Source organism: Medicago truncatula, chromosome 6 (assembly GCF_003473485.1).
Source record: "Medicago truncatula cultivar Jemalong A17 chromosome 6, MtrunA17r5.0-ANR, whole genome shotgun sequence".
Lineage (NCBI taxonomy): Eukaryota > Viridiplantae > Streptophyta > Magnoliopsida > Fabales > Fabaceae > Medicago > Medicago truncatula.
The window spans coordinates 17562452-17571821 of NC_053047.1; the positions used below are offsets into that span (position 1 = coordinate 17562452).

The window sequence follows — 9370 nt, forward strand, 5'->3', positions numbered from 1 at the left end:
CAACATATCCGACAGGTTGAATATTAGAACGATCGACTAACTTCAATGTTATTTCGGTAGGTTTCAACTCTCCTATTCCCATCCTTTTAAAGAGGGATAAGGGCAACAAACTAACACTAGCACCTAAGTCACATAAGGCTCGGTCAAAGGTTTCACTCCCTATCATACAAGGGATGGCAAAACTACCTGGATCTCTAAGCTTTGGAGGTGGCTTCTTGATGATTGCACTACTTTCTCTTGTCAAAGCTATTGTCTCATTGTGCTCTATAGCCTTTTTCTTTGAAAAAAATTCTTGGCTTAATTGCACTTTTTCCCCCTATCTTTTGTTAATTGTGCGATTTTGCACCCCCTCTTTTTTTTTGAGCGATTTTGCACCCTATCTTTTGCCAATTGTGTTTTGTTCAAAATCATCATTAAAAGAGGGGGAAAAGGGCAAAAGATAGGGTGCAAAATCGCTCAAAAAATATAAGTGAGGGTGCAAAATCGCACAATTAGCAAAAAGATAAGGGGCAAAAGTGCAATTGAACACAAAGATGGGGTGCAAAATCAGAAAGGGGGCAAAAAGATGGGGTGCAAAATCGCTCAAAAAAAAAGAGGGGGTGCAAAATCGCACAATTGGCAAAAGATAGGGGGGAAAAGTGCAATTAAACCAAAATTCTTTTAAAAACTTGGCATATAGAGGTATACGAGACAAAACTTCAGAAAAGGGAATCTTAATGCAAATCTTTTTAAGAATGTTTAAGAATTTATTGAATCGAGCCTCCAAGTTAAGCTTAAAAAGCCTCAATGGGGAAAGGGCTTTGTCAAGTGGTTTCTCACTCTCTATCACATCTTTCTCACCTAGAAGCTTAACACTCTCTCCCTTAGCACTCTTGGCTTTAGCAACGGTCTCTTCTAACTTACTACCCCCAAGAGAAATAGCATTGACATGAGCTTTGGGGTTTGTTTCGGTTTGACCGGGAAAGACTCCCGGTGTTTGAGAAGAGGTGGCCACTTGTTGGGCCACTTGGGAGATTTGGGTCTCAAGCATTTTGGTGTGTGTGACTATAGAGTCCACCTTGGTATTGAGTTTGGAGAGAGAGTCGTTCAGAAATCCCGTTTGGTTTTTGAGCTCTTGAAGTTGTTTATTTTGAATCATCATGCAATTTTCTAACATAATTTCCAAACTTGATTTTTGAGCCACTCTCTAGTTGTTTGTATAGCCTGGTGGTGCTACTTGCCCATAGGAACTTTGAGGATTTTTATAAAAATTTTGGTTGGGTCTAGTTCCTTGGTTGTATTGAGCGTAGTTCATTTGTTCAATACCATTGACAGCACTACCTAACTGACAATCAACACCTATATGACCAAAAACACCACAGATTTCACAAGGAGGAGATGTAGTAGAAGGTGTGACAACATTAACATTAAGTTTTTCAAATTTTTGAGTTAAGGCATCAACCTTAGCAGTAAGGTGATCATAATCAAAGACCTCGTACATACCTGCCTCCTTTTTGGAAGGTGTAGAAGCGGTGATGGCTCTTTCGTTGGTCCATTGGTAGTGATTATGAGCCATGTCTTCAATTAATGCGTAAGCCTCTGTATAGTTCTTGTTCATCAAGGCTCCACCTGTAGCTGCATTAACAGACATCTTAGTGGTATATGTTGGGCCATTATAAAAAGTGTGGACTATGAGCCACTTTTCTAAACCATGGTGGGGACAAGGTCTAAGCATTTCCTTGAAACGCTCCCACGCATCATAGAGAGACTCCCCATCTTTTTGGTTGAACTGCATGATTTGGTCTCTTAGTTTAGCGGTTTTAGATGGGGGAAAGAATCGGGCAAGGAATGCTCGCCTCATTTGATCCCATGAAGTGATGGAACCGACTTCGAGGGAATGGAACCAAGCGCTAGCTCTATCCCTTAAGGAAAAGGGAAAGAGATGAAGTCTTACAGCTTCTTGGTTCTCTTTTATAGTGCCACTGAGTCTTAAGAAGGAAGAAATATGGAGATTTGGATCCTCAGTGGGTGATCCAGAGAACTGATTTTGTTGCACCAAACTGAGTAGTGCAGGCTTGATTTCGAAGTTGTTACCCTCAACCATCGGGTACACGAAAATAGCTTGTGGCTCTTCCGTTGAAGGAGTAGCATACTCTTTGAGAGTGCGTTCAGCCATAGCAATATTATTTTGTGCCTCTCTCTTTTTCTTATGCAAATATCTTTCAATCTCAGGAATAAATTCTCCAAGACTCTTACTTCTTCGCATAAGAAATTGAGAACCCAAGAAGTTAAAGGTAAAAACAAAAGAAAGAAAGGAGTAGAAAGAAAAGAGGAAGAAGAAAGAGTTCTAATCACAAAGAAAGAGTTAATTAAATTAGTTAACACCCCAGCAGCGGCGCCAAAAACTTGATGAGATAAAATCGCAAGTGCACGGTCTTACTGAAGTAGTAATAAAAGAGTATCGTTCCGACAGGGAGTTGTTTAATTCAATTAACCTTAGTTGATGATTAGAAGAGAATCAAGAATATGAGATTGTTGTTTTCAATTAGTTGAAAGAGAAAATAATAATAAAAAGAGAGCCTTGGGATCATTGGTCCGTCATAGGCGACAAAATCATTCACAAGTCAAGCCATTAAACCTAAACCTTATTTTAGACCTAGTTTCTAAAGACGAGTTTCTCTTAAGCCTATCACATCTCCTATCGGTCTCAGTGAGCGTGTTCCTCTAGCAAGCACGTCTATTTTTATAGTTGATTACTATTAGAATCCTTGAAGATCGAAACTCTATAAGTCTCAAGGTTCACTAGACTATTTTCATGTTTCGCAATCCTTGTCTAAATTCACTTGATCGAATATTAAAGCTCCACTTTCGTTTTTTGAATTAACATTTGGAATGATGGGTTAACGATTATCAAACCCTTCACTTTCGTTTCCACAGTTTGATAATATTTAATCCATGTTAAAACGGTGAATTTAGAAGAGAAACTAGGGTTATATAATACTAAGGTTTAAGGCTTGACTTGATTAGGATTATGTCATTAGACTTATCCAACAATCCCAAGACATAAGAAGTCTACTCACTCTTGGTCATCGTAGACATGGAGAAGAAGAGAGAAAACATAAAAGTAAATGACAAGAAAGTAAAAGAAAAGAAAAGAACTTTTATTAGAAAGACAATTGTCACTTATTGAATTCCAAGAAAAGATGAATAATTGTGATGGCTAGCTACTCTATTTATAGCATACATTCGACTTAAAATCTAAGCAATTACATTACTAGAATGTTCCACAAGAAACTGCGGGCTAAAATAGAGTAGCTTAAAATCTAAGCAAAAGCAGCAAAAGTGACTCTGGAGGGTGGCACGGCCGTGCCAATGCTAGCACGGGCCGTGCCAAGCTTCTGACTTTGGCTGAGACATATTTTTGTCTCCGAATCTTCGTATTTTCGCACTAAATCAGCTCCAAGTCCCTTTCTTTTGCTCCAAGATTCAATCCATCCAATATTCGTTCCTGAAATATAATAAAATGCAATTTGTAGTAAACTATCTTAAAAAGGAAATAATACTAATATAAAATAAAATAAAATCTAATTAAAACTAAACTAAATAACATATAAAAATAGATAATAAATGACTCATCAGGAACCAAGCGCAAGAGTCCTTTTTGCACATGAAGAAGTGAACAATAGTAACCTACTGAACAACTTGGACTTCCAGGAAGAAGTTCGAGCACGAGCTCAGGTGAAGGAGGAAGCTTGTAAGAGAAGAGCAGCATGGAGGTATGACACAAGGGTAAGAAGGAGAAATCTTAAGCAAGGGGTCTTAGTGCTAAGGAAAAGGATAGGAGTAGAGCAACCAGGGAAATTGCACGCACACTGGGAAGGACCTCTTAGAGTGAAAATTAGAAAGGGGAGAGTTAAAATTAGAAAATAAGGATTACGTGAAACCTGTTTTTGGAGAAAAGGGAGAAAACCAAGAGAAGAGAAGAGTCAGAGGAGAGAAAGCGGTAGAGTCCTTCGTCGATCAATCTAAGGTAAGGGTGGGACTAACTTTCTCTAATTCTAAGTAGTATAATTCTGAAAATTGAATTTAACAAGTTGTAGGTTGAAGTTTGTGGAATTTGGAAATTAGGTTTAGAAGTTGTCATTGGTGATTTTCTAAAATAATGTTTTGGGTCAAGTTTTATATGATTTTGAGTGCCCTATTATGTATAGAAATTTTAAGACAAGTTGTGGAATCAAATTTGGGCATTGGGAAGTCAAAATTGGGATTTTGGGGTGAAAAATGGGTTTTTTCCGAGAGCTGCATAGTGGTAGCATCTCCTGTTTCATATTCTTGCGTCTTTTTCACACGTTTCCATTTTGAACTGAGTTTTGGTGTAAACATGAAAGTTGTAGATAACTGTGTTAGCTTTCCAGTGGCTTTGGTTTGACTTGAAAATAATTTTTGATTTTTGAGATATGATGAAAATACTTCAAGAAGGTCTTAGTGAAATTTTATGAAAATTCAGCCTAACAGTTTCTAAGTTAATCCAAAACTTATGGAATGATTCCAAACCTCAAAACTAGAAGTTCTAGGGGTTCAATTAAGGTGTTTAAGAGTATTTAACCTATGATTGATGAATTATTATATGAATGTATATGTTGATGAATATGATGTTATATGATGTTGTTCTTGATTGATGAATTATTATGAATGTATATGTTGATGAATATGATGCTATATGAAGTTGAATTCGTATATGAATGCACATTTTGATAACTATGATGTTATTAATGATTAATGTTGTGGATTTAAGTTGATGATTAAATGTGAAAGATTTATATATTGTGAAAGGTGTTGATATGAAGTTGTAATGTTTATATTGGATGATTATTGTTGATGTTAACTTGCTGCATATTATTTAATGGTGCTGCCTTGCTGTCGTGATTAGGATGCTAATGTTGGTCTAAGTTGTAAAGTTGTAGGTTGTCTTTCCAAAGTATTGGAGTCTTAAGTTGTTAATGTTGTCTAACTCGTTGAAGTCGTAGTTGAAGCTGTTGTTGGTGACTGTTTATGTTCATGTGTTTTGTGAGAGGTGGTGTACTCTTACATTGTTGTTTATAAGAGGTGTTGTACTCTTACGTTCTTGTTTATAAGAGGCGGTGTACTCTTACGTTGTCGTTGTTGTTTATAAGAGGTGGTGTACTCTTACGTTGTTGTTTATAAGAGGTGGTGTACTCTTACGTTGTCGTTGTTGTTTATAAGAGGTGGTGTACTCTTACGTTTTTGTTCTATAAGAGGTTGTGTACTCTTACGTTGTTATTCTGTGAGAGGTGGTGTACTCTTACGTTGTTGTTTTATAAGAGGTGGTGTACTCTTACGTTGTCGTATTATAAGAGGTGGTGTACTCTCACATAGCTGTGTTGTCAAGTTGACCTTGTCGTCGTCGAATCGTTGAAGTTGTTGTTGATGACAAACCATGAAATATTAAGGATTATGTTGTTGCTTATGTTAATATAAGATGATGATCATGTTGTTGTTTATATTATTATGAGATGATGATTATGTTGTTGTTTATATTTGTTATGAGTTAATGATGATTATAAGTGGATTGGACTATTAATGAAGCACTATATGAAGAATTATTATTATTAATTGATGATATTTACGTTGTTAAATATAATTGTTGAATTATATTCTTAATATTATTGATTTGTGAAATCTCACCCCTTCTGCTTGGAAATGTTGTTCTTCGTATGAGTAACTTGCAGGTGATCGAGATTAAGTTGATGTTAGATTGCTGTCGTGAGTGAACTATCTCTCACGTGTGTCTTTAGGTGCTCTGATACGTAACGGGATGGGAACTTTGTTGCATGCTTTTCTATTCCTTACGTATTGTTAATGAATATACATGATTAATTTGTTAATTGGATTTTTAAGAGATGTTTTAATGAGGCCTTCGTGCCAAGACTATTTATATTGTTGAATTAAATCCGCTGCGAAGTTTTGAATATTTATGTTGATTGAATTATGAAAGATAAATTGTTATTTATTCCATTTATGATTTTTAAGAAGTGTAGCATTCCGTTTGTGATGAATACTCTGATTATTTAAATGAAATTTTTATGTTGGGAAAACGGGGTGTTACACATTATGCCAATAGTTGTTGGATATTTGTAATGTTCTTCTACCTTTTCTTTATATAATATTAAATCAAGGCCATTTTCCTGCCGGATACATCAAATCTACGTTATAGGGATTGATCCGTTAGAGACTTTCCTTTACGTCTTAATAAGGGTAGCCGAGTAGTGCTACGCCTTCAAGATGAAGGTGAGAAAAACACAAGAAGGGGGGGTTGAATTGTGTTTTCTTTTTCTCTCTAAAAATTCTTCTTCTGATAAAACTTCAGAAGCAGTTTGTGAGTGCTTCTGATGAAATTATCAGAATCAGATATGCAGCGGAAAAGATCAAAGCAGAGAAAGAAAAGCAAGACACAAGCAGTTATCTTGGTTCCTTCCACAAAACGGAAGTAGTCCAGTCCCCCTTGCACTTTCAAGGAGATTTCACTATAATCACAAAGATTACAAAACGCTTAATACTCTCTAAGTATGAGACTTCAAAAAAAAAAATGCTCAAGCACACACGCAAGAGTCTTCCAATGCTCAAGCACTAAGCAAGAGTCTTCTAATGCTCAAGCACGCAGGCAAGAGGCTTCTGATCAAACAAAAATACAAAGAAATAAGTTTGACTTGAACACTTGATATACAATCAGTGGTGTTCACAATACAATACGTTAAAGACTCTAGACTTTTGAATTTCTAAGATGTATCAAATCAGTGCAGAAATTCAGTGTGCTTTGTAGAATCAAATTGACAGAGTTTCGGCGCTTTTTAACTTGTGTATCTCTTTCTACAATCTTCAAGTCTTCACTCCTTTATATAGAGGTGTGAAGGAGACGTTGAGATGATTAGCACGTCTAAAGAGTCGTTTGAAATCCTTTGATCATTCACCAATAATCCTTTGCCTGATTTGGGTGTAGTCCTTTGAGGAATTAGCTTCAAATTCATTCCCATCTTGAAGGCACAAATTCTGCAGGCATAGCTGATGTCTTGTCTTGTAGCGAGGACAAAACAGAGTAGTGGAGGTAGTCGTTGTACACTTGTACGTTGTCAACTCTGTTAACGAAGGACAAATACTCAGTGCTATCCAAATGACCGTTGATACCTCCCTTTCAATTCTTCGTTCTTCTTAGATAAGGTTGAAATGAGAAACAGCTACTTTGGATCTTCAGTTTGAATTTACGGATTAAATGTAGCTTCTGGTGATGATATCGCTTCTGATGAAAACCTTGCTTCTGATGAGCTTCTGCTTCTGATGAGCTTCTGCTTCTGATGCCTTCATCATTTCAGATACACTTCAGCTTCAGGAGCACTTTAAGCTTCAGACGCAGTTTTCTTCAGATGCTATGAATTCCTTTGCTTTCCATTGTTCTTCCAAGACCTATTGAAATTACTTGACTAGCATTTGGTCCTGTATACTTGAACAATTATTAGTAATAACCAATTGACAATTTTTAATACCTTGTTATCGTCAAAACTCACTAAGGTTCATTGTGAAACACATTTTGTTCTCAGAGCCAATGACACATCAACTATAGCAATTATTCTCAGAGCAACAACTTGTAAATATCATGAGAAATACTAAATTGATTCAGAAGTAATGATTAACCAGTTAAAATACATAGTCAAAGCAATTCAATATTAAAAACAAAATATAAATATTCAAAAAAAATTGGTGTGCAACTAAGGTTTGGATAGCTTAGACATTTGTTCCAATAAGTATTTGATCTGCTCAGACTGCTTCTGAAGTTCTTCATCCTTGGCTCTCAGTCTTCTTCTCAGCCCTTCTTGAATTCTATCAGCCCTTGAGATGTAAACAGCTTCTGGATAAAAAGGAGTGTTGGCTAACAGAGGCACATAATCAAGCTCTTTCACTCTCGCTGCTTCATGCATATCATCCAATATTTTCTTCAACATAGCAGAGTGAGATGAGACACATTTTGTGCTCAGTTGATCCAGCAGTACATTGAAGCCTTTCTTCAGATCCATCCATTGATCAAGATAGTGAATGGGAGGTACAGGAACTGTTCTGAGAAGAATCAGTGTCTGAATCTCATCACTTAACCTTATAAGCTGTTCATCAATATATTCAGATTCCAGGATGGTGTCTAGGATGGGTGATTGAGATGTAGAAGGTTGGTTAGAGGCTGTTTGATGTTCAGAAGTGGTTAAGTCAATTGTTGGTTATTCTGGTTGTTGTTGTTGTTCTGTGTTAGGCTGGGGTTGTTCTGTGGTAGTTTGTTCTAGGTCAGAAATAGCCTGTTCAGGAACAGTAGGTTCAGGAACAGTTTGCTCAGGGATGATTGTTTCAGTTTGCGTGGTTGTTTGTTGGTTTTCCAAAACTGTCTTTTCAGGGACTGTCTTAGAGGCCTTTGTTGGTGTAGATTGCATTTCACCACCTAAATGCTTTTCTAAGTTGTGAAGGGTTGATGATTCTTGATGTTGGGGGATTTCTGAAGTAGTTGCTTCTGAAACTACTTCAGAGGCTTTTTGTGGGGATTGGTTATTTTGTGGGTTGGTTTCAGGGAATTGTATACTAATAGCTTCTGGAATAGTTGGTTGAAAGAAGTGATCAGCAGGCAAATTGAATTTTTCACAGATTTTTATCCTCTGTTTAGAGAATTCAATTTGGGTCTGCTCATAATCAATAGTTCCATAGGTTGTTAGTTTGGTAGGTTTGCGATTTAGAAGTTTTTCAATGTGCTGACTTAGAGGTTGGTCATCTGATTCAGTGGATGATGATGAGGGTGAAGATGGAAGGTCAGGAATCTGAGTATTGACATTAGCTTTTAAGGAAGTACCTGAAGAGTGAACTTCTGGATGAGCTGCTTCTGGAGCTTTAGATGCTGGTTCTGATGAAGTAGCTCCTAAAGCATGCTTGTCTTTCAAAGCTTGAGATAACAGTTTTACTCCTTCCTAGACAGTTTCTTTTTCAACTTCAGCAGCCAAAGCAGCAAACTCAGCAGCCTTCTCAGGAGCAAGCTTATATCCTGCAGCCTTGAGTTGTTCCTCCCTTTTCTTCTGCTGTCTCAACTGCTTCCTCCTAGCCAACTCAGTGGTAGTGTAATTTCTAGCATATTGCCATTGTTCTTCTGTAGGAACAAACATTGGCATTACACTAGGCTTATTACTCTTAGCCTTCTTAGCACTTGGCTCTTCTTCCAAAGCTCCTAACTGTTCAACATGTTCCTCCGTGCTTCCTTCAGAAGTCTTCAGATTTCTTGTTCTCTTGTTTCTGATGATTTGAAGAGCAACTTCCCTAGCATCAGATTTTTTGTTTTTCTGCTTCTGAA

At 37.0% G+C, this 9370-nt stretch overlaps 1 non-coding gene across 1 annotated transcript; it reads left to right on the forward strand.

Annotated features, from left to right (window-relative positions):
- The first annotated feature begins 1685 nt into the window (after nucleotides 1–1685).
- Nucleotides 1686–1792, forward strand: LOC112421476 (small nucleolar RNA R71). Its single transcript, XR_003011802.2, has one exon. It is a non-coding gene; the product is annotated as a small nucleolar RNA R71 (small nucleolar RNA).
- The last annotated feature ends 7578 nt before the right edge of the window (nucleotides 1793–9370 follow it).